Raw genomic sequence first — 21341 nt, forward strand, 5'->3', positions numbered from 1 at the left:
CGTTCACACAATGAAACCTGACCTGTAGATTTTTGCTGTGCCGCCATATTCTGTCTGAGTGATAATGTGGTCTTGTGCATTAGGGCTCACTCATTTATTTTTCCACGTCTGAGAAAAACAGACTGGTTATTCTCTTCAGTGTTTTACTCATACATGAAGAAATAAAAAAACTCTCCCCCTTCTCCGTCAGTGAGAATTGGACCAAGTACAGTCGTGCACAATCCCAAAATTGGACATCTGAGAGCAGTCTGATATATCCATTGATTTGCATTGCCAATGTTGGTCCATCCCTCAGATCAAAATTGGACGTCTCTGCGATTTTTCTACAGATCATACGGTTCGTGAAAAATCGCAGACCTGTGAACAGCCTCACACGTTATCACAGGTACGACTGATGTGTGAAAAACACTGCAATCATGCAGTAAGGTTCCAGTTTATGCCACTCAACACACGACATCAATGGTAAACATTAAAAAAAAACAGGAGAACACATATAAAGTAGACTTAAGAAAAAAAGGCACAGATAGGCTATACAATAGGCTAAAATCACCCAAAAATCAGACACAAATGCAATAATAAATTGGGCCCCAGCTTTTTCAGCCTTTCTTCCAAGCAAAGTGTCATTCCCCCATATCGCTGTCAGAGAGGAAGCGGCCATGTTGCACAGCTCTCTCCATTGATTTATATTGGAGCTTTGAAAATGCCCTATCCTTGAGTCGCTATTAGGGTCCTGACCTCACTGTCCGGTCTGGATGGCAATGGTTATTATTAATATATAGGGAGTCGCATGCGTCTCCTGTCCCTCAGAGACAAAGTGTTGCATCCCTGACACTGGGATAAAACAGGATGCATCATAATTATGGAAGCTGTCACTAATCATTACCTGGGAGGTGACAACATATATTGCACTATGTAGAGAAAAGTATGTGCCCCCTCCTCATTCCACCTACAGGAACGTTCATCTCGTCCCATTCTTTGGTCCTTTGCAGCTGGAACAGCTCCCACTCTTCTGGGAAGGGTTTGGAGGCATCTGTTAGATTGTTGGCCCTTCATCCAGGAGAGCATTTGTGAGGTCAGACATTGATGTTGGAGGAGATACCGGTCTCACAATATCCGTTCTTGTTCATCCCAAAGGTGTTGGATGGAGTGAGGACAGTAATGTTTTTTTCACACAACAGTCATGGGGAACAGAAAAGGGTCTTCACCAAACTGTTCCCACAGAGATGGAAGCTACAATTATCCAAAATGACCTGTATACTGAAGCATGAAGATTTCCCTTCGTTGGAGCTAAAAGGCCAAGGACGACCCTTGAAAGTGTGATCCATCATGTTTCCACTGCTCCAGAGTCCAGTGGTGACGGCTTTACACCACTCCATCAGGCGCTCGGCATTGTGCTTGGTGATGTAAGGCTGCATGTAGCTGCTCGGCCATGAAGCACAGTGTTTTCGGCTGATGTTAAATCAGAGGAGGTTTGAACTCTACAGTTATGGAGTCAGCAGAGCGTTGGTGACTTTTCTGCCGTTTCCTCCTCGGCACTCTGTGACTCTGCTCTGTAACATTACGTGGTCTCCACTTCGTGGCTGAGCTGCTGCTGTTCCTTCCACTTCTCGGTGATATGACTCACAGGTGATGGGGGAATATTTAGGAGGGAAGAAATGTTGTGACTCTACCTATGTATGTCGCTGTGCTGTCTTCTGTGCAGCGTTACTGCTTGTTATCTCTGTATTCGGGCACAGCCATGATCAGTCACTCTAGCTCAGCTGTACTGACTTGGATACAGTCATCTGAAATACACCTGCAGTCCAATGAGTTGCTGAGGCTGCTGCTCGCCCCCTCTGCTTTACGCTGTAGCTTTGCTTATCGAGATTGACTGCTGTGCATGCATGAACTCCGTACATTCTGATCTGATATTGGTTATGTATCTTCAGGGACAGAATCATAACTACAAGTGTAGTGCTTCTTCTGAGAGGGGGGTAAACCTAAATTTGGGCATTGGAGAATTACTTATAATACAATTCCATGACACTAGAAGTAACTCCGGTCCAAAGCTCCACTGTAATGTCACATTGTGCACATTTTTATTGCTTTTTCTGCTCCATTTTGGTGCTACTTTTACCCTTGAAGAACTGCAGGATTTGCAGAGCGCTGCTGTCCACTAGTGGAAGATGAAGGGTAGTGCAAATTTTTGCCATTTTAGATTGTATCACTCCCATTATCGGAGTTTAGCAGCTCCATTTCTGCCCTTTTAAAAAAAATACAGCTTGGCTATGTGCACAAAGTGTCTGTTTGCTTAATTTTCAGACCAAATACTGAGCAGAAACGTAATGTTTTGGAGGAGTTTTGAGACTTAGAGGAGGATTTGGAGCGTTTCTGCTCAATGATCTTCTCAAAATACTCTGCATGCACATAGCCTTAATCTCCCAACAGGACTGGACAGATATAGGGTAAGTTCACACAGGACTTTTTTGCTGCGTATTTTTGCTGCTTTTTTTTATGCTAATTTAGGTGCGTATTTGGTGCGTTTTTATGCGTTTTTTTTCTCTTTTTCCAGGCTAATGTCCTTGGATTTTCAGCTGCAAAAACACAGCAAATAATGATACCTGTGTTTTTGCTGTGTTTTTTTCAACACCCATTCAAGTCAATGGGTGAAAAAACGCAGCAAAAACGCTGAAAGAAGTGACATGCTCTTTGTCAAAAAAGCGCAGCAAAGCACAAAATACTGATCAAACAAAACACCAATGTGTGTGCATGAGATTTCTGAAATCTCATAGGCTTTGCTTGTACTGTAAAAAGCAGCTGAAAATTAGCATAAAAACGCAGCAAAAATACGCAGCAAAAAAGTCCTGTGTGAACGTACCCTTACTGTGGGGTTTCACCGTTTAACTTAAAATAAACCTCTAGAAACATTCCCTAAAACTGGTCGGCCATTAGTGAGGCCAGGTCACCACCAGTCAGTACTTCCTGATACAGTGGCGGGATGTCATCCCATGACCACAAGGCAGGGTCATATACGGACCGCATGGGTGGCTAAAATCATTGCACTAGGTCTGCAATTAGGCCACTTACTTGTGCTTTGCTAAATCTGAAGGCCTGCGGAACTTATCACCAGTCCTCCATGATGAAAACTGCCCGAGGTGATTGACAGCTCTTGTGTGCCACGACCGTACTGCATTATGTCACCCAGACACTGTTCATGGTGCTGGCTCATGTATTGCACTTCCCTATGGTAATTACCCTTTTCTGCAATTGCCCTCACTGCGCACATTTGCATAATAACTTTAAATGTGGTCACAGTTTAAGTCCACACTCCATAAGGCCATACACCTTGTAGCAACTTCTCATAGAAAAAATAAAATCCATAAAACATCTTTGGATTTTACCCTCACACAGAACATCTGGGAGACAAGCTTACACTTCAAACTTTTTGAAGCAGACCTCACACTAAACATGTGGAAGAAGGGAAAATTACGTATAGCTATGAAGTGAGTGAAAGTAAAACAAGGGAAATAAGGAGAGATAACGCTTTAACCTCTTTTGAAACTGAGGATACCTGCAGTGTCCAGGTAATTAAACTGGAAAGGTCTTCTCTAGGAAAATGACATCAAGGCTGAAATTTATTTACCTTGGAGAAGAATTGTGTTCCCCAAGAGGAGTTTCCGTCTTGATGAAAGAAATCAGACCAATTACAGCTATACAGCCATCTCCAAAGTCCAAGTAGGAATATTGGTTTTTGTACCGATCTGACATTTATGAGATATAGATTTTTGGCATCGTAGCCAAGAAACGGACATGATGCATTCACTCACATCATTGTATGGCCACTAGAATCCCTGCAAATGAATAACCATCACATAGATGAGGCTATACCTGTCATATTTGGTCTCTATGTACCGGTAAAAACATGATAAAAAATATGACGTCAATATCAGGAGCCTTCAGAGGGCAAGATATCTTGTAAGTTCGGGATCTCATAAAATTCTGAGGGGCTGAGAACATCCCACAATCTGCCCCCACATCAGCTCATCAAGGTGAGGTGTGTGGGTGTAACATAACTCAGGGGTGTCAAACTGCATTCCTCGAGGGCCTCAAACCATGCGTGTTTTCAAGATTTCCTTAGCATTGCACAAGGTGCTGGAATCATTCTCTGCAGGTGATTAAATTATCACCTGTGCAATGCAAGGAAATCCTGAAAACATGACCTGTTTGCAGCCCTTGATGAATGCAGTTTGACACCCCTGACATAACTCATGTGAGCTAACAAAAATATGTATTTTGGTTTGGCTCAATTGTCAATAGTTGGAAGGCACTGCCAGTTTTACAATTGGAGCACCTCGCTCCGCTAAACTATAATCCATATCTGTGACATCAGGGTTAGTAAGTTTCTTTCGGAATTCCTTTTTTATCCTATGTAATTGTATATACCGGATTGTTTTGTCCCCATTTTCTATCTTTAAATATTTTTATAAACACTGCCTATCGTTCTGGATTAAATACAAAATGTAATAGCTCTGTTCCTCATGCTCTGTAAACCGCACCCCTGTAGCCATAGCTGTAACTGTGTTGAATTGGTCTGTATAAACAATTGATGATGGCAGCGAGTAGTTTCTTTTGTTATTGTGGAGTTGGCAGTGACCGTACCGAGGTATATACCATTCATTGGAATCGGAGGTGTATATACCATATGCTAGCTGTGAGTTCTCCAATAACTGTAAGTAGTGGAAGTGGCCTCGTCCATCACTCATCGGTCCGTTGCATATTTTTCTGGAGATTGGAGACAATGGAATTCCTTGACAAAAAGGTAACAGCGGGTGGATCTGCTTGATGCCCCCCATGGCTGTATATCTGCGACAATTGGTGGCAGATGTGGGATCTGTGACAAAGTGGTCAGTTCAAGGTGACCCCCTCAATCGGTTGTTTATCCTTGACATCACTTACAGGGGTTGCCTGGGCTAAATGCATGCTTGATCCTTGGCCTAGATTGAATTTAGGCAGGACAACCTCTTGAAGCAAGAGCAGGGTCACTATGGGCCCTGATGGTGAAAACTTCACACAAGAGGTGGTTGAATTGATTCCCAGAACTGGGTCCAGCGACCATGTCAGTAATCTCTGGCTGCTGGACAAGAGCCCTGAGAACCACCTCTTACTTGACGTAATCCGCGGCTCTTCTTTAATTAGCCTGCCTGGCGTGACGACATATGTGCTCGTGAAGTCACACTATGCCAGCTTATTAAAAGTGGATGCTATCAGACAGGATGAGATAGTTCACTGGGCTACCATCCAGTGTCCACAGATTACTGACATAGTTACTGGATGGGGGTCCTGCGAGCCCACTCGCCCATTCTCTGCTTCGCACTGGCTACTTCATTTCCTTTCTGCGGACATCTCCACTATCATCATGGGCGACTTCAGCATCCCCATTGACACTTCCCTCTCAGCTGCCACTAAACTTCTAACTCTCACTTCCTCCGGCCTCACTCAATGGTCTTCTGCAGCCACTCACAAAGACGGTCACACACTGGACCTCATCTTCACCCGCCTCTGCTCTCTATCTAACCTCTCTAACTCACCTCTTCCACTCTCTGACCACAACCTTCTCACATTCTCATCTCTCTCCACTCCATGTCTACAATCCCTACCCCACAAACTTTCACACCCTCGCAGAAATCTTAAACATCTTGACCTACATTCATTCTCTGAATCCCTCCTCCCTCTCACAGACATAAATTCCCTACACAATGCGGATGACGCTGCCGCTCTATATAACACCACAATAGCTGTAGCTTTGGAATCTGCTGCCTCACTTACACATACCAAAGCTCGCAAAATCAACAGACAGCCCTGGCACACCAGCCTGACCAAAGGACTGAGGCGAGCTTCCAGGGCTGCTGAGCGCAGATGGAAAAGATCCCACTCTAACGAGCACTTCATCGCATTCAAACAGTCCCTCACTACTTTCAAGACCACACTCGCCTCAGCTAAACAAACCTACTTCTCATCTCTCATATCCTCTCTGTCTCACAACCCTAAACAGTTATTCAACACCTTCAATTCTCTCCTCCGTCCCCCAGCATCTCCTCCCTCCCCACTTATCTCCGCTGAAGACTTTGCCTCATTTTTCAAGCAGAAGATTGATAGCATCAGAGACAGTTTTGGTCAACAACCCAAAGAGCCCTTCCTTACGACTTCCCAGCCCTCCACCTCCAAAACCAACTTCTCCACCATTACAGAAGATCAACTCTCCACTCTACTCTCAAGATCGCATCTCACCACCTGTGCACTTGACCCACTCCCATCCCACCTCATCCCAAACCTCACCACAGTCTTCATCCCAACTCTAACCCATCTCTTCAACCTATCACTAACAACTGGTGTTTTCCCCTCAAGCTTTAAACATGCCTCCATCACACCTATCCTCAAAAAGCCTTCTCTTGACCCATCCTCTGTATCTAGCTATCGCCCTATATCACTTCTCCCCTATGCTTCCAAACTACTGGAACAACACGTTTACCTTGAACTGTCCTCCCATCTCTCTTCTTGCTCCCTCTTTGACCAAGGGGGACTGTGGATACCACAGAGAAAACGACAATAGGAATAAAAGTAACAAAATACATCTTTATTAGTACAAAACAACATACACAGTAAAAAAATGGACCATAACATAGGACCCAGTGCCTAGACAGCACAAATCACTGAAAAGGACACGCTGTCTGTGCAAAAAGGACATGCAGAACCAGACCTGGCATTAAACTGTAATACTCAATAAGTAATGAGGATAAGAGAAAACTAGCTAGAGAGTAAACTACTATGTAATATCTGTATCACTGTTACACAGGGCACCTTCCCCACTCCGTCAGTATAAAAGACTCAGACAGGGCCCGCACGGTAATTACCAAATTAAGCAAGTGCACATAGAAGGGCCGGTATGTAAAGCTATAACGGGGGTGGGGTAATACCCATGCACAGGAATACAACAAAAAACCCAGTGTGTAACTAACACTCTAATAGCTACCAGTAACTCTCACACCACAACCCACCGATAACACCCATGAATCATATATAACAGAGCAGACCCAGCTGCTACATGGTACAGTACCTCTCGGTGCGGCTGCTAATGCTCACCAGGACCCGAAGCTGCACGTCCGCCCGACGCGCGTTTCGGAGGGGAACTCCTTCGTCAGGGGGCGTGCCATAATGGCCAGATACTGCACCTTAAATGTCCCACCACCCGATCAACTCCAGCGCTCACCGGAAGTGACGCAGGCTATGCCGGGACTAACTGGCACTCCCGGTGGCGGCGACGTCATGCAAAGGCGCCGCCATAACCATGGCGACCGCCCAAGCATCTAGACGCCACAAGCCGCCCGGAGCGACAGCGCCCAGCACGCATGCATACAGGTGCCGCTGTGGTGATACGGAGATGAATGCCCGTAAGCGATGAATAACAGGTATTAAACCGGAAAAGCCGGACAGCAGGGCATATCTGTTACCGAGGGACAGACAGTATCAGTAACATACATATAATTGGAACAGTACTAAAAAAAAGACTATTCGTAAGAGCAGCACATAAGACCAAAATGGCACTATATACAGAGAATATCTAAAGATAGATATAGACAGCTATAAAATACAAAACAAAAAGACATACAACTAATAACAAAGTAATAAACATAGGAAAAAGGAGAAAAAAACAAAAACACAACCAATAGAACATTAAAATAGTATGTCCGTTGGCCAGGATCAGACCCTCAGGATGTATAACGAATCCATGTCTTCTAAATGACGGCTTCAATAACGCTTGATGGTATACATATACGAACACTGGAAACAAAAGGTCCGTCTTATCCAGATGGCACATATAGCTGACAAAACTGAAATTGCAATTAAAAACCAAAATTAAAAACAACAACAGACATGGTGTCCTGTGAACTGAACCATCTAACATGCCTGAACCGTGATCACAAAAATGACGCAAAACTGATGGTTTCGTTGAGGCCGTGTGGATGGATGCTATTAAGCCTCCACATCCACCGAGTTTCGAGTCGTGCCAACCTTTGTGTAATTTGCCCTCCTCTGATGTCTGCTTCTATCATATCTATACCTTTTACTCTTAATACTCTGCTGTCACAATTATGGTGTACCCTGAAGTGCCTAGGTATTGTGGTTAACATATCAACATCTAATGCATGAGCTGCCGCTTCAATCCCTCGGACATGCTCACGCACTCTAAATTTGAGTTGACGCGTAGTCATCCCCACATATATAAGAGGACAAGGACAGGACGCATAATAGATTACATTTTTGGATGTGCATGTAATCAATTTTAAAATTTTAAAGCATTGTTGTCCTGAAGAGTCCACAAACGTGTCCTCATGTACTATGTTTTTACACGCCACGCACTGCCCACATGACCGACAGCCATTACGTATTCTCCTGTCAGGGGCAAAAGGAAGTGTGCGCTGTGGATCCACCATGTAATGGCTCCGTACAAGGTGATCACGTATATTTTTTGATCTACGATACGTGATCAATGGATGATGAGGGAGCAATTTGGCTAATGTAGGGTCGGTCATCAGAATTGGCCAGGCACGTTCAAGAGTACTACGTATGGCCCCTCCCTCTTTGACCGCCTACAATCTGGCTTCCGGTCACACCATTCCACTAAAACTGCCCTAACTAAAGTCACCAATGACCTCTTAACCGCCAAGAGCAAGCGACACAACTCTGTCCTCCTCCTCCTCGACCTGTCGGCTGCCTTTGACACAGTGGACCATTCCCTATTATTACAGACCCTCTCATCCCTTGGCATCGCAGACTTGGCCCTATCCTGGATCTCATCATACCTAACAGACCGGACATTCAGCGTCTCCCACTCACACACCACCTCCTCACCTCGCCCTCTATCTGTCGGAGTCCCACAAGGTTCAGTCCTTGGGCCCCTGCTCTTCTCCATTTACACCTTTGGCCTGGGACAGCTCATAGAATCTCATGGCTTTCAGTATCACCTCTATGCTGACGACACACAGATCTACATCTCTGGACCAGATATCCCCTCTCTTCTAACCAGAATCCCTCAATGTCTGTCCACTATTTCATCCTTCTTCTCCGCTAGATTTCTGAAACTTAACATGGACAAAACAGAATTCATCATCTTTCCCCCATCTCACGCGACCCCCCAACGAACCTATCCATTACAGTAAATGGCTGCCCACTCTCCCCAGTCCCACAAGCTCGCTGCCTCGGGGTAATCCTTGACGCTGATCTCTCCTTCAAACCACATATCCAAGCCCTTTCCACTTCCTGCCGACTTCAACTCAAAAATATTTCACGAATCCGTTCATTCCTCAACCATGAATCTGCAAAAACCCTAGTCCATGCCCTCATCATCTCTCGCCTTGACTACTGCAACCTCCTGCTCTGTGGCCTCCCCTCTAACACTCTCGCACTCCTCCAATCTATTCTAAACTCTGCTGCCCGACTAATCCACCTGTCCCCCCGCTATTCCCCCGGCCTCTCCCCTCTGTCAATCCCTTCACTGGCTCCCTATTGCCCAGAGACTCCACTGCAAAACCCTAACCATGACGTACAAAGCCATCCACAACCTGTCTCCTCCATACATCTGTGACCTCGTCTCCCGGTACTTTCCTACATGCAACCTCCGATCCTCACAAGATCTCCTACTCTACTCCCCTCTTATCTCCTCTTCCCACAATCGTATACAAGATTTCTCTTGCGTATCACCCCTACTCTGGAACCCTTCACCACAACACATCAGACTCTCGCCTACCATTGAAACCTTCAAAAAGAACCTGAAGACCCACCTCTTCCGACAAGCCTACAACCTGCAGTAACCACCGATCGACCAAACCGCTGCATGACCAGCTCTATCCTCGCCTACTCTATCCTCACCCATCCCTTGTAGATTGTGAGCCTTTGCGGGCAGGGTCCTCACTCCTCCTGTACCAGTTATGACTTGTATTGCTTAAGATTATTGTACTTGTTTTTATTATGTATACCCCTCCTCACATGTAAAGCGCCATGGAATAAATGGCGCTATAACAATAAATAACAATAATAATAATATTGTGACCTGTAGATTCTTCTTGTTTTTCAATCACTGCAGTCACTGGTTCACGTGCATCAGGCTCACCAGCTTGTGTCGCTTGCTTTATTTCACAAGTGACCATTCTAAGGCCGAGTTCAGATGGGACTATTTCATGGTCCATATATTATTATACTTTGCTTATATAGCGTCGTCCAATAGTAGAGAAAACATACATCCGCACTGCTCAAAGGTCCAACTCAGTGACCGTATTATAATATCGGTCTAGCACCACAGAAAGTGATACTGGCTGTATGAATCCTTTACACCTGAATCAACGGGGTGCTGCTGCCAGGAAAAATATGTGCAGAATCCAAATGGCAAAAAAGAAAAAGTAGGCGCGCACTTACCCTGTTGCGGTGAATATCACTTTATTAGGACATATAAACAAACGGATAGCAGGGAGGGATAGGGTCAGCCACGGACAACGATCGTTTCGTGCTCTACGGCACTTCAACGGGACCCGTTGAAGTGCCGTAGAGCACGAAACGATCGTTGTCCGTGGCTGACCCTATCCCTCCCTGCTATCCGTTTGTTTATATGTCCTAATAAAGTGATATTCACCGCAACAGGGTAAGTGCGCGCCTACCTTTGCTTATATAGCGCCATGATATTCCGCAGCGATATTATCATAACTCTCCACAATATATGGACCGTAATGACCGCATGTCGAAACTTACAGCCTCATGGGCTAATGTGAGGCTGTAAGTTCTGGTCAGAAGACCTTAGACCGGTCTGGCTATTAGGCTACTTTCACACTTGCATCGGTACGGGGCCGTCGCAATGCATTGGCGCGACGTACCGACTCACGTTGTGAAAATAATGCACGACGAGGGCAGCGGATGCAGTTTTTCAATGCATCCGCTGGCCATTGTAAAGTCCAGGATGGAGGGGCGGAGTTTCGGCCACACATGCGCGGTAGGAAATGGCGGATGCGACGTACAAAAAAAGTTACATTGAACTTTTCTTGTTACGATAGTCCACCAAAACAACGTATCCAGTGCACGATGGACGCGACGTGTGGCCATCCGTCGCAACCCTTTTTGGAAGTGCGTTGAACAGCAAGGTGAATTGCTGCTGAGGGGAAAAAAAAATCTTTAAATCTTCAGCTTAGCGAGTGTGAACTGAGCGTAAGTGTGAACGGCGGTAAGTGTGACTAGTGATTCAGTGACTTTGGATTCAGGGAGTTTCCAAGGGAGGAATTACTGAATTGCTGTCTGTATCTTATTAATACTTTGAATTTTTTTATTTTTTTATTTAACGGTTCGGTCTGGTGCAATCCCCATTAGGAAATGTGCTCCACTATTGTTAATGCCATCCAGTGCACATCTTGCCACATGTATGCAGTCCTTGAGCAGCCGGTCGAGGGTGCATACTGCTGTGCGAGATGTGAGCACGTTCGGCATTTGGAAAACCAGATTCTGGATCTAAATGTGCAGCTGGCAACACTGAGATCCATAGACAATATGGAGAGGAGTCTTCTGCTCACTGAGCAGACGCTCAATGGGATAGATGAGGCGGGGGATGGTAGGATGGAGCTGCAGGACGGTGAAGTAGCAAGCTGGGTGACAGAAGGCCGGGTAGAGGGAAGAGTGCCAGGGAGGCTAGTCCTGATCTGGCGCACCCCAATAAGTTTGCTAAGTTGGCAGATGAGGGGGGTGCCAGTACAGGGGTAGTACTGCTGCAGCCAGGCATGCCCTCTGAAAGCCAGAGGAGTGACTGCTCCAGTAAGGAGGGAAATAGGAGAGCAGGGCAGGCCAGACAGGTGCTGGTAGTGGGGGACTCAATTATTAGGGGAACAGATAGGGCAATCTGTCACAAAGACATCGATCGTCGAACGGTGTGCTGCCTACCTGGCGCTCGAGTCCGACACATCGCTGATCGGGTGGAGAGATTACTGGGAGGGGTTGGTGAGGACCCAGCGGTCATGGTGTACATTGGCACAAATGACAAAGTTAGAGGTAAGTGGAAGGTCCTAAAAAAACGATTTCAGGGAATTAGGCTGCAAGCTGAAAGCAAGGACCTCCAACGTGGTATTCTCTGAAATACTGCCTGTACCACGTGCCACGCAAGAGAGGCAACGGGAGATTAAGGAGGTTAATAAGTGGCTCAAGAATTGGTATAGGAAGGAGGGGTTTGGGTTCCTGCAGAACTGGGCCGACTTCGCAGTTGGCTACAGGCTCTACGCTAGGGACGGGCTGCACCTCAATGTGGGGGGTGCAGCTGTGTTTGGGGAGAAAATGGTTAGAAGGTTGGAGGAGTGTTTAAACTAGGAATTGGGGGGAGGGTATTCATTTTATAGGAGGGGAAGATAGTGCAGACAGAGACCTGGGCACAAATAAGGAAGTTGGGCCTGGCAGTGGCATGGGATCAATTAGATCAAATAATAATTTAAGAAAGAATAGAGGTACAGAGAGATACATAAAATGTATGTATACTAATGCCAGAAGCCTCGCCAACAAAATGGACGAATTAGAACTAATGTTGTTGGAGCATAATTATGACATGGTGGGGATATCTGAAACATGGCTGGATGAGAGCCATGACTGGGCTGTTAACTTGCAGGGCTATAGCCTGTTCAGAAATGACCGTACAGATAAGCGAGGGGGAGGGGTGTGTCTATATGTAAAATCGTCCTTAAAACCCATCCGGCGTGATAATATAGGTGAATCTAATAAAAATGTAGAGTCTCTGTGGGTGGAGATAAGGGGAGGGGGGAAAAATAATAAATTACTGATAGGGGTTTGTTATAAATCTCCAAAAAAAATGGAAGCAATGGAAAATATCCTCGTAAAGCAAATAGATGAAGCAGCAGCTCAAGGAGAAGTCATTATTATGGGGGACTTCAACTACCCTGAAATAGATTGGGGAACGGAAACCTGCAGTTCCAGCAAAGGTGATCGGTTTTTGACAACTATGAGCGACAATTACCTTTCACAACTGGTTCAGGACCCAACAAGAAGGGGGGCACTGCTAGACCTAATATTAACCAACAGGCCAGACCACATAGCAAATATAAGGGTTGGGGGTCACTTGGGGAATAGTGATCACAAAATAATAAGTTTTCATGTATCCTTTAATAAGATGTGTAGTAGAGGGGTTACAAGGACACTAAACTTCAGGAGGGCAAATTTCCAACGGATGAGAGAGGATCTTGGTGCAATTAACTATAATTAACGATATCTGACGATATCCTGAGACATAAAAATACACAAAGAAAATGGGGGACATTTATTAGCATCCTGGATAGGACCTGTGCACAGTATATACCGTATGGGAATAAACATACCGTATTTTTCGGACTAAAAGACGCACTTTTTCCCCCCCAAAAAAGGAGGGAAAATGGGGGGTGCGTCTCATAGTCGCAATGCAGGCTTACCTAGGTGGCAGAGGTGCGGTGGCAGAGGTCCGGTGGCAGAGGTGCGGTTGCGGGGGTGTGGCGGCAGAGGAGGCGCAGTAAGCGGGGTCCCTTTCCCCGGTATGGTGATGCAGCAGGCCCGGTATGCAGCAGAGCTGGGTGAATCCTCTTGTTATCGGTGGTGGCGGCCATTTTCCGGAGGCCGCGCGTGCGCAGATGGAGCGCTCTGCTTCCCGGGGCTTCAGGAAAATGGCCGCCGTGATCTCCATCTGCGCACGCGCGGCCTCCCGCGGCCATTTTCCTGAAGCCCCGGGAGCAGAGCGCTTCATCTGCACACGCGCGGCCTCAGGAAGATGGCCGCGCCCACCGATAACAAGAGGATTCACCCGGCTCTGCTGCATACCGGGCCTGCTGCATCACCATACCGGGGAAAGGGACCCCGCTTACTGCGCCTCCTCTGCCGCCACACCCCCGCCACCGCACCTCTGCCACCGGACCTCTGCCACCGCACCTCTGCCACCTAGGTAAGCCTGCATGGTACGCCAGGGACCCCTCTCACGCCATACCTCTCACTGCACCTCCTGATCCCAGCACCTCCTGATCCCAGCACCTCCTGATCCCAGCACCTCCTGATCCCAGCACCTTCTCATCCCAGCACCTTCTCATCCCAGCACCTCCTCATCCCAGCATCACCCCACCTCTGCCAACACCTTGCCTCCTGTGACCCTGCTCTGCCACCGCCATAAGATACTGTAAATTCGTACAATAAGACGGACCCCCATGTTATAAAAAATCTTTTCTTCTGCAATTTTCACCCCAAATTTGGGGTGCGTCTTATGGTCCGGTGCGTCTTATAGTCCGAAAAATACGGTACTAGAAATAGGAGGAAACCAATATGGCTAAACAGAGCTGTAAGGGGCGCAATAAGTGACAAAAAGAAAGCATTTAGAGGATTAAAGGAAGTCGGTAGTGATGAGGCATTAAATAAATACAAAAAATTAAATAAATTCTGTAAAAAGCAAATCAAGGCAGAAAAGATTGAGACAGAGAGACTCATTGCCAGGGAGAGTAAAAATAATCCCCAAATATTCTTTAACTACGTAAATAGTAAGAAACTAAAAAATGATAGTGTTGGCCCCCTTAAAAATAGTCTGGGTGAAATGGTGGATGAGGAAAAAGCCAATATGCTAAATGACTTTTTTTTCATCCGTATTTACACAAGAAAATCCCATGGCAGACAAAATGACTAGTGATAAAAATTCCTCATTACATGTCACCTGCTTAACCCAGCAGGAAGTACGTCGGCGTCTAAAAATCACTAAAATTGACAAATCTCCGGGCCCGGATGGGATACACCCCCGAGTACTGCAGGAATTAAGTACAGTCATTGATAGACCATAATTTTTAATCTATAAAGAGTCCATAATAACAGGGTCTGTACCACAGGGCTGGCGTATAGCAAATGTGGTGCCAATATTCAAAAAGAGGACAAAAACTGAACTCGAAAATTATAGGCCAGTAAGCTTAACCTCTACTGTGGGTAAAATCCTGGAGGGCATTCTAAGGGTACCGTGACACTCAGCAACTTTCCAACGATCACGACCAGCGATACGACCTGGCCGTGATCGTTGGAAAGTCCTTGTGTGGTCGCTGGGGAGCTGTCACACAGACAGCTCTCCAGCGACCAACGATGACGAAGTCACCGGGTAACCAGGGTATACATTGGGTTACTAAGCGCAGGGCCGCGCTTAGTAACCCGATGTTTACCCTGATTACCATTGTAAATGTAAAAAACAAAAAACACATACTCACATTCCGGTGCCTGTCACGTCCCCGCCGTCCACTTCTCTGCACTCCTGCATCCTGTGTCAGCGCCGGCCGGCCGTAAAGCAGAGCGGTGACGTCACCGCTGTGCTTTGCTTTACGGCCGGCCGGTGCAGACACAGGATTCAGGAGGAATGCAGGGAAGCGGACGCCGGGGACGCGACAGGCACCGGAATGTATGTGGGGTTTTTTTTTTTACATTTACAATGGTAACCAGGGTAAACATCGGGTTACTAAGCACGGCCCTGCGCTTAGTAACCCGATATTTATCCTGGTTACCAGTGAAGACATCGCTGGATCGGCGTCACACACGCCGATTCAGCGTTGTCAGCGGGTGATCCAGCGACGAAATAAAGTTCCAGACTTTCAGCTCCGACCAGCGATGTCACAGCAGGATCCAGATCGCTGCTGCGTGTCAAACACAACGATATCGCTATCCAGGACGCTGCAACGTCACTGATCGCTATCGTTATCGTTGTAATGTTGTTCAGTGTGAAGGTACCTTAAGGGATGCTATACTGGAGTATCTGAAGAAGAATAACCTCATGACCCAGTATCAGCACGGGTTTACTAGGGACCGTTCATGTCAGACTAATCTGATCAGCTTCTATGAAGAGGTAAGTTCCGGACTGGACCAAGGGAACCCAGTGGACGTAGTGTATATGGACTCTTCAAAAGCATTTGATACGGTGCCACACAAAAGGTTGATACATAAAATGAGAATAATGGGGATAGGGGAAAATATGTGTAAGTGGGTTAAGAGCTGGCTCAGGGATAGGAAACAAAGGGTGGTTATTAATGGAGCACACTCGGACTGGGTTGTGGTTAGCAGTGGGGTACCACAGGGGTCAGTATTGGGCCCTCTTCTTTTTAACATATTTATTAATGACCTTGTAGGGGGCATTCAGAGCAGAATTTCAATATTTGCAGATGACACTAAACTGCAAGGTAATCAATACAGAGGAGGACAATTTTATATTACAGGATGATTTATGTAAACTAGAAGCTTGGGTTGATAAATGGCAAATGAGCTTTAATGGGGATAAATGTAAGGTCATGCACTTGGGTAGAAGTAATAAGATGTATAACTATTCGCTTAATTCTAAATCTCTGGGCAAAACCGTCAATGAAAAAGACCTGGGAGTATGGGTGGATGACAAACTCATATTCAGTGGCCAGTGTCAGGCAGCTGCTACAAAGGCAAATAAAATAATGGGATGCATTAAAAGAGGCATAGATGCTCATGAGGAGAATATAATTTTACCTCTATACAAGTCACTTGTTCGACCACACTTAGAATACTGTGTACAGTTCTGGTCTCCGGTGTATAAGAAAGACATAGCTGAAGTACAGCGGGTGCAGAGAAGAGCGACCAAGGTTATTAGAGGACTGGGGGGTCTGCAATACCAAGATTTATTACACTTGGGGCTATTTAGTTTGGAAAAAGGAAGACTAAGGGGTGATCTTATTTTAATGTATAAATATATGAGGGGACAGTACAAAGACCTTTCTGATGATCTTTTTAATCATAGACCTGGAACAGGGACAAGGGGGCATCCTCTACGTCTGGAGGAAAAAAGGTTTAAGCATAATAACAGACGCGGATTCTTTACTGTAAGAGCAGTGAGACTATGGAACTCTCTGCCGTATGATGTTGTAATGAGTGATTCATTACTTAAATTTAAGAGGGGACTGGATACATTTCTGGAAAAGTATAATGTTACAGGGTATATATACTAGATTCCTTGATAGGGCGTTGATCCAGGGAACTAGTCTGATTGCCGTATGTGGAGTCGGGAAGGAATTTTCTTCCCCAAGGTGGAGCTTACTCTTTGCCACATGGGTTTTTTTTTGCCTTCCTGTGGATCAACATGTTAGGGCATGTTAGGTTAGGCTATGGGTTGAACTAGATGGACTTATAGTCTTCCTTCAACCTTAATAACTATGTAACTATGTAACAATATGTATGTATGTATGTATATAGCAGCCACATAGTATATAGCACAGGCCACGTAGTATTTGCTATATACTACGTGGCCTCTGCTATATACTATGTGGCTGCTATATACATACATACATACATATTCTAGAATAACCGATGCGTTAGAATCGGGCCAACATCTAGTAATAATAATAATAATAATAATAGAGGAACGTGTGGGAAGGATCACCGTATAGAAACTGGACAGCATAACATGACTGTATGCAGAGGGGTGGAAGTGTGAGGAGGGGAAACAGTATGGAATGGATCAGCATGGGGAGTACTTAAAATAGTGACAGTGTGGTGGCTATAGTTGTTTAGAGTAGACAGTGTGGTGGTTATAGCAAATAAGGGCAAACCGTGTGGAGATTATTGCTGAAAAGGCGGGACAGTGTGGAGATTATAGCTAATAAGAGCTGATAATGTGGCAGTTATACTTCAGAAGGGCAAACAGTGGTGATTATAGTTTATAAAGGGGAAACTGTGGCAGTTACAGTTCATATAGTGCGAAGGTGTGCAAGCAATATTTTATAGGACAGGGCAATGTACCATAAGAGGGACAATGTGGGAGTCATATATTGTGCAGGGAGCACAGTGAGAGGCAATTATTCAGGGGACAGCATAGTGCAGGTGATGGTTGATAGTCGTAATGCTGCATTTCTGTAGTGATGGTGGTTCTGATAATGCATTCATGTACTGATGGTAGTTCAGGTGATGCATTTCTGCACTGATGGTGGTTCTGGTGATGTATTTCTGTACTGATCTTCGTACTGGTGATCTACTCCTGTTCTGATCGTAGATCTGGTGATGTATTTCTTTACTGAAGGTGGTTCTGGTGATGTATGCCTGGTCTGATGGTACTATTATATATTTCTTTACTGATGGTCGTTCTGGAGATGTGTTCCAGTACTGATGGTAGATCTGGTGATGTATTTTTTTACTGAAGGTGGTTCTGGAGATGTATGCCTGGATTTGATGGTGGTTCTGACTATGTATTTCTTTACTGATGGTGGTACTGGTTCATGTACTAATGGTGATGTGTTCATGTACTAATGGTGGTTCTGACTATGTATTTCTGTACTGATGGTGGTTCTGATGATGTGTTCATGTACTGATGAAAGTTCTGCCAATATATTTCTGTACCAATGGTGGTTCTGGTGATGTGTCCATCTATCCACCCTTGAGACTCCACCCAGGCTACACTCCAGCTCCGCCTCCACCCCTCAAACCTTCCACAGTTCCACCACCCACACATTAACAGTTCTAATTGAACACCATATCACATACACAGCCATCAACTTTTGTTTTGGCCAAAAGATTTTTTAAGCTGCCGCCACGTCAAGGTAGACTCTTTTAGCAAGGCTCTACTCTAACCTATTCAACATTTCTTAAAATTTCCAATACTCTTGTTAGGTATATTATTATTCATTTTTCTTTAAAGGAATGAGTCACATACATTTTTTTAAATGAACAATAATACCACATACAAGGGACAAATACCATCACATTATGGCCAGACCACATACAGGTCCTTCTCAAAAAAATAGCATATAGTGTTAAATTTCATTATTTACCATAATGTAATGATTACAATTAAACTTTCATATATTATAGATTCATTATCCACCAACTGAAATTTGTCAGGTCTTTTATTGTTTTAATACTGATGATTTTGGCATACAACTCCTGATAACCCAAAAAACCTGTCTCAATAAATTAGCATATCAAGAAAAGGTTCTCTAAACGACCTATTACCCTAATCTTCTGAATCAACTAATTAACTCTAAACACATGCAAAAGATACCTGAGGCTTTTATAAACTCCCTGCCTGGTTCATTACTCAAAACCCCCATCATGGGCAAGACTAGCGACCTGACAGATGTCAAGAAGGCCATCATTGACACCCTCAAGCAAGAGGGTAAGACCCAGAAAGAAATTTCTCAACAAATAGGCTGTTCCCAGAGTGCTGTATCAAGGCACCTCAATGGTAAGTCTGTTGGAAGGAAACAATGTGGCAGAAAACGCTGTACAACGAGAAGAGGAGACCGGACCCTGAGGAAGATTGTGGAGAAGGACCGATTCCAGACCTTGGGGAACCTGAGGAAGCAGTGGACTGAGTCTGGTGTGGAAACATCCAGAGCCACCGTGCACAGGCGTGTGCAGGAAATGGGCTACAGGTGCCGCATTCCCCAGGTAAAGCCACTTTTGAACCATAAACAGCGGCAGAGGCGCCTGACCTGGGCTACAGAGAAGCAGCACTGGACTGTTGCTAAGTGGTCCCAAGTACTTTTTTCTGATGAAAGCAAATTTTGCATGTCATTCGGAAATCAAGGTGCCAGAGTCTGGAGGAAGACTGGGGAGAAGGAAATGCCAAAATGCCTGAAGTCCAGTGTCAAGTACCCACAGTCAGTGATGGTGTGGGGTGCCATGTCAGCTGCTGGTGTTGGTCCACTGTGTTTCATCAAGGGCAGGGTCAATGCAGCTAGCTATCAGGAGATTTTGGAGCACTTCATGCTTCCATCGGCTGAAATGCTTTATGGAGATGAAGATTTCATTTTTCAGCACGACCTGGCACCTGCTCACAGTGCCAAAACCACTGGTAAATGGTTTACTGACCATGGTATTACTGTGCTCAATTGGCCTGCCAACTCTCCTGACCTGAACCCCATAGAGAATCTGTGGGATATTGTGAAGAGAAAGTTGAGAGACGCAAGACCCAACACTCTGGATGAGCTTAAGGCCGCTATTGAAGCATCCTGGGCCTCCATAACATCTCAGCAGTGTCACAGGCTGATTGCCTCCATGCCACGCCGCATTGAAGCAGTCATTTCTGCCAAAGGATTCCCGACCAAGTATTGAGTGCATAACTGAACATTATTATTTGTTGGTTGTTTTGTTTGTTATTAAAAAACACTTTTATTTGATTGGATGGGTGAAATATGCTAATTTATTGAGACAGGTTTTTTGGGTTATCAGGAGTTGTATGCCAAAATCATCAGTATTAAAACAATAAAAGACCTGACAAATTTCAGTTGGTGGATAATGAATCTATAATATATGAAAGTTTAATTGTAATCATTACATTATGGTAAATAATGAAATTTAACACTATATGCTAATTTTTTGAGAAGGACCTGTATTACTACCACATACTGACAATATAATAACACATACAAGGGATAAATACCATCACACCATGACCAGACCACCACATAGTGACTGAATATTAAAAGGAACAAGGGAGAAATATTGCCACACCATAACGAGAACACATAGTGACTGAATAATACCACATACAAGGGACAAATGCCAACACACCATGGCCGGACCACATATTACTACCACATACATGGGATCAATACTGTCACACCATGACCAGATCACATATTGCCACAACATAGTGACCGAATACTACAATACTGATCATTAATAAAAAACAAACAAAAACACAATACTAATATTACCATAAGTGCCATTATACACAGGAGCTCTGTACATAGTATACGCTGTACACAGTAATAAGATCCCACATCCTGCTCCCATATGTACTCTATTCTGGACCCCGCATATCTCATTCCTGGCCCCTTGTAGTGTCTCTTTCCTGGCCCCTTACGGTGTATCTTTACTGGACCCTTGTGGTGTCCCATTCCTGGCCCCATGTGTTTTCCCATCCTGCCCAATGTGACTGCATTTTGCCCCATGTGCCTCCATCCTGTCCCCATGCCATCTCCATTCTGCCCCCATGTCGCAAGCATTCTGCCCCATGTCTCTCCATAATGCCTCATGTCTCCATACTACCCTCTTGTCTCCTTTCTGTCCCATTTGATCTTCTATCCTGCCCCCTCCATAGTGTGACATTACATAAAAAGTAATACAGAAAAAAAATATTCTCTTTACCTGGCCGCAGTCCAGCGTCCTCATCTTCCTTCATCCATCATGATAGTGACATCATACTACGGCGACGTGGGTGCCGATGCCGACGTCAGCTACCGGCCATTACAGTGCGAGGAGCCTCTCACACGATAATAGATCTCAACTGATCGTGTGTCTGAGGACGCTTGTTCAGTTACTAAACCAGC

The sequence above is a fragment of the Ranitomeya imitator genome, chromosome 2 (genome assembly GCF_032444005.1).
Source record: "Ranitomeya imitator isolate aRanImi1 chromosome 2, aRanImi1.pri, whole genome shotgun sequence".
Taxonomy (NCBI): Eukaryota; Metazoa; Chordata; class Amphibia; order Anura; family Dendrobatidae; genus Ranitomeya; species Ranitomeya imitator.